Below are 5,124 nucleotides of genomic sequence, written 5' to 3'. Positions count from 1 at the left end.
CAGGCGGAAAGGCGGCACGGAAAGAAGCCGGCGCGGCCAGCGGCCGCAGCGGAGGCGGACGCCCCCCTGACGCCCACGGTCGTCGCTTTCGCTTTTCCCCGTTCTCTGGGTTCGGCCGCCCCACCGCCCGAGCGCTGCTCGCGGCCGGCACCCACGGGCACACGGACGGAGGCCAGCACCGGCGCCTCGCGTACGATTAGGACACCTGAGGGCTCGCGGGGCCACGCGGCCGTCACACAGCCCGGTTCGGTAACACGTCCGTGGAACCTCCTCCCGCCGTCGAGCAGAGAGCAGCAAGGACGCGGCCGACGCGGCGGGGCACGCACCCCGCCGCCAACGCGGTCGCGGCTCTTTCTCTCGCTCGGGAGGGGGGCAAGACCCAGGACGACACCTCGCACGCAACGGGAAGCGAGCTGGAAAGGAGACCGCCCAGCCTGAACACCGGACGCCGCCCGCGGCCCGCCCGAGGACGGGGAGCGCAGACGAGCCCGGCCCGCCGGGGGCCCTCTCCGACGCGACCCGAAAGGCCTCATCGATCGGTCGGGGAAGACAGCAAGGACGACAAGACGGGTAAAAAAGGCCTCCCCCACGGTAGGCCAAAACGCTGCGTGTTCCTGAGACAACAGGGCAGCCCGAGCCCACCCCGCGGGGATTACTCGGGGCCGGGTGGTGAAAAGGCCGACGAGAGCTCCCGCGAGCCCCTCTTATCCACAAAAAAGCCACCGCGTTTTCGCTTCCCCGCTTCGCGGGCTCCAGCTTTAACGCCGGCAAAAGAGCGACAAGAGCAAAAAAGGAGAGGGAAAAGGCAGAAAGAAGGGAAAAAGGGGGGGGGGGGGGCCGACGGAGGGGGGGGGGGGAAGAGGTAAGGGGGGGGGGAGCAGACGGAGGAGGGGGGGGAAAGAGGGGGAAGCGGACGGAGGAGGGGGGAAAAAGTTAAAAGAGGGGGGGCGGGAGGAGGAAGGGGGGGGGGAACAAAAAAAAAAAAACAAAAAAACAAACCCACAAAAACAACAAAAAAAACCCCAGTACTGCCACCTGGGCCGAACCACCGGGCGCCTAGGCAAGCGCAAGCAAGAGCCGGACGCTGCTAAGGGGGTCTCAGCGCCAGGACGTAACCGACGGGCTCGCCTGCCCGTGCCATCATCGGAGCCCCTCGCTCAGCTCACGGACGGGGCGGCGAGAAAATTGGGACCTGGGGATCGAGTCCCGCCACGGTCTTCCCAGCGTTCGAGTGCCGGCCTCCTCCGCCGCCGGTCTTTTTGCTCTCGGTCCACGCGGACGGAGACGAACGAACCAAGCTCGGGAAGCGCCGCGAAAGGCTGCCCAGTACACGCCTCACTATCGACGGCTGAGCCGCGGAGCGTGACAGCCTCTCAGCTAGCGCTGCTGCGGAGACGAGCCACTACTCGCTCCTGTAATACGGACAGACACTTCTCCGCCCGCGCTGGAGCGCAACACCAGACTTGTAGGCTCACCCGGTTGGTGCGCCAGCGACGACGCAATTTTCGATGACTCAACTGGAGGCAGCGAGAAACGGCCGCCTCCTCGACCGCCTCCGGAAGCGACGCGCCCGGCAAGATCTATCGCGGGACCTGGGAAATGCGGCTAAGTCCGCCGCGAGCCTGAAGTCCCCCCCAGAGACGGCGCGCGGAACTCTCCCTGCAAATCCGGCTAAGTCCCGGCGGAGCCGGCTAGACCTGACGGCAAACTGCGGCCCCCACCGCGAGCTCGCCGTCCGCCCGCCCTCCGGGAGGCTCGCAGGCTCGGGCAGCGCTTGCCGGGCGGGTGAGGCGCGGGTCCCTGCAAATCCGGCAAAGTCCCGGCGGAGCCGGCTCGACCCGACGGCAAACGGCGGCCCCCACCGCGAGCTCGCCGTCCGCCCGCCCTCCGGGAGGCTCGCAGGCTCGGGCAGCGCTTGCCGGGCGGGTGAGGCGCGGGTCCCTGCAAATCCGGCAAAGTCCCGGCGGAGCCGGCTCGACCCGACGGCAAACGGCGGCCCCCACCGCGAGCTCGCCGTCCGCCCGCCCTCCGGGAGGCTCGCAGGCTCGGGCAGCGCTTGCCGGGCGGGTGAGGCGCGGGTCCCTGCAAATCCGGCAAAGTCCCGGCGGAGCCGGCTCGACCCGACGGCAAACGGCGGCCCCCACCGCGAGCTCGCCGTCCGCCCGCCCTCCGGGAGGCTCGCAGGCTCGGGCAGCGCTTGCCGGGCGGGTGAGGCGCGGGTCCCTGCAAATCCGGCAAAGTCCCGGCGGAGCCGGCTGGACCGGACGGCAAACGGCGGCCCCCACCGCGAGCTCGCCGTCCGCCCGCCCTCCGGGAGGCTCGCAGGCTCGGGCAGCGCTTGCCGGGCGGGTGAGGCGCGGGTCCCTGCAAATCCGGCAAAGTCCCGGCGGAGCCGACTCGACCCGACGGCAAACGGCGGCCCCCACCGCGAGCTCGCCGTCCGCCCGCCCTCCGGGAGGCTCGCAGGCTCGGGCAGCGCTTGCCGGGCGGGTGAGGCGCGGGTCCCTGCAAATCCGGCAAAGTCCCGGCGGAGCCGGCTCGACCCGACGGCAAACGGCGGCCCCCACCGCGAGCTCGCCGTCCGCCCGCCCTCCGGGAGGCTCGCAGGCTCGGGCAGCGCTTGCCGGGCGGGTGAGGCGCGGGTCCCTGCAAATCCGGCAAAGTCCCGGCGGAGCCGGCTCGACCCGACGGCAAACTGCGGCCCCCACCGCGAGCTCGCCGTCCGCCCGCCCTCCGGGAGGCTCGCAGGCTCGGGCAGCGCTTGCCGGGCGGGTGAGGCGCGGGTCCCTGCAAATCCGGCAAAGTCCCGGCGGAGCCGACTCGACCCGACGGCAAACGGCGGCCCCCACCGCGAGCTCGCCGTCCGCCCGCCCTCCGGGAGGCTCGCAGGCTCGGGCAGCGCTTGCCGGGCGGGTGAGGCGCGGGTCCCGGCGCTGCCGGGCACTCGCCAGCCTTTTCTCGGCTGTTAGGGGTTGCCTCGGCTTTCCCGCTCCGTCATCTGACAATCCCCCCTGAAACAGCCTCTGGCTGGTGCTGGGGGCCGGGCGGGCAGAGGCAGCAGCCTGGGTCCCGGTGCTCGCCAGCTTGTTTTGTTCCGTGGGGGCTTGGTTGTTTTTTTGGTTTCGCGTGTCCGTCTGCTGACACACAGCCCACCACCCCGTCCCGCCGCGAAACACGTCTCTGGCTGGCGGTGGTGGGTGGGGGGACCAGGACCGCACCAGCTACGCACAAAGAGAAAAATGACCGCGACCGCTGAACCCAGGACGCACCGAAATACACCAGCCGATGCAGCCCGGGGTTCTGCAGATGCTGCGGCGCCCACCCCTCCTCCGCGGTGCCTCCCCCCGCCCCACAACGGGCTGGGAACAGATTGCAAAGATGTTCTTCTGGTTTGTGGTTTGGGGGAAATGTGTCTGAAACTGAGGAGAAGAGATGAAGATAGCGGATGTTCTTCTGGTTTGTGGTTTGGGGGAAATGTGTCTGAAACTGAGGAGAAGAGATGAAGATAGCGTGGCCGAGGATAGAACGGAGGATTACGTTGCTCTTGCTGAGCATCCAAACAGGGTTCCCCACCACTGATGTTCTCACGGTTAAGTCTGTGGAACGTTAGGCACAGGTTAACGGTCGGCCTCAATGTTCTCAAGGGTCCTTTCCAAATCAAAAGGATTCTGCAGTTCTAAGAAAAGTTGATGTTTAGACTCAACTCTGTCCCTCGTCAGAGAAATGGCACTGCAGGAAGGCCGTGCGTCTGCCAGCTGAGGGAGGGAGCATCAGCACTTGCTTCGGCCTGTTTCCTATGGTGTTGCCCTGGAGCGCCGAGGAGCCCCGGAGGGAGCCCAGCGGGGCAGAGGCAGAGCCACCTCGGGCTGGGCCTCTGCTGCTGAGCTGGGCCGGGCTCCCGGGACGCAGATAGGCGCTGGCGAGCGGGCAGAGCTGCAGAGAGACAGCTGCTCTGCCCAGGCGCAGGGCCGGCCGGGGGGGGCACCGCCTGCAGGCCCCCAGGGGGGACCTGCCAGCCTCAGAGAGCTGAAAGGCACTCTGCAGCAGAGGATGCCGAGAGGTTTCTGCGGGAGAAACGTTCCCAGCCCTGTGCGTGATCAGGCTCTGGGTGCAGGACAATGCAGCTGTAGCTCCTGGAGGGATCTCCTCGAGCCGCTGCCTCGGACAGTCCATGGGATCTGTCAGGAGGACGCTCTCGGTTTCTCTGTGCGGATAAGGAGGAGGATGTGCTGCAGAGCAGGCCTTCCCTCTGCAGCGTCTGAGTGAGAGGAGAAGGCAGGTCCCTCATCCAGGGGTTGGCTGCAGGGTGTGAATGTGCGTGTGCAGCCAGCGGTGGGTGCCCAGCGCTGTCCTTGCGAGCAGGGTCCCCGCAGCCCAGGGGCTGTGTGCCGGGGCAGGGACTCTGCCGCCTGCTAGGGTCAGCAGCACTCAGCCTGCGCGGGGAGCTCCCCGAGGTGCTCGGAGAAGTAGAGGGGGAAGCGACAGGGAACCCCTGGCAGGGAAGGAAAAGTGTTCTTGGCTCCAGGAGCACCGAGAGGGAGCAGAACTGGGCACAGAGCAGGAGCTCCTGGCAGGGACAGCTCCAAGAAACAGAAGCATGGACAGGGAGTGGGGGGGGAAGTGAAGCCCATCCCTGGGGGCGGGGGGGGGGGTGGGGGGGTGGTGGTGGTGCGTTCAGGCATCGTTTTCCCCAGCCACCGTGTTTTCGCTGTCCCGCTTCGCGGGGGGGGGGGGAGGCGGTGGTGTCGGCGGCAGGGTTAAATATTATTAGGTGCCGTCACCTCGTCCCCATCAGTGGGCCCTAGGCAAGCCCAAGCGAGAGCCAGACGCTGCTAAGGCATCTCTGCGCCGGGACGTACCGAGACAGAAAAACGGTCGGTACTAAAAACTGTTTGTGCTGAAGTAAATGCTCGGATTACTGCAGGGGCGACGGCAGGGAGGACTGAAGGTCGCATTGCCCTGAACAAGCTCCCGTGCTCGAGCGGGGGATACATTGAAACTCAGCAGCCGACGCACCTGGGGCTCTGCAGACGCCGCGGCGCGCCGCCCCGCCCGCTCTTCTCGGCGAACCCCCCCCCTCCCCCTCCCCCTCCCCCCCACCCCCAGCCCCCCGCCTTCCCGCCT

The sequence above is a fragment of the Lathamus discolor genome, unplaced genomic scaffold (genome assembly GCF_037157495.1).
Source record: "Lathamus discolor isolate bLatDis1 unplaced genomic scaffold, bLatDis1.hap1 Scaffold_147, whole genome shotgun sequence".
Lineage (NCBI taxonomy): Eukaryota > Metazoa > Chordata > Aves > Psittaciformes > Psittacidae > Lathamus > Lathamus discolor.
This window is presented reverse-complemented; position numbering follows the sequence as displayed.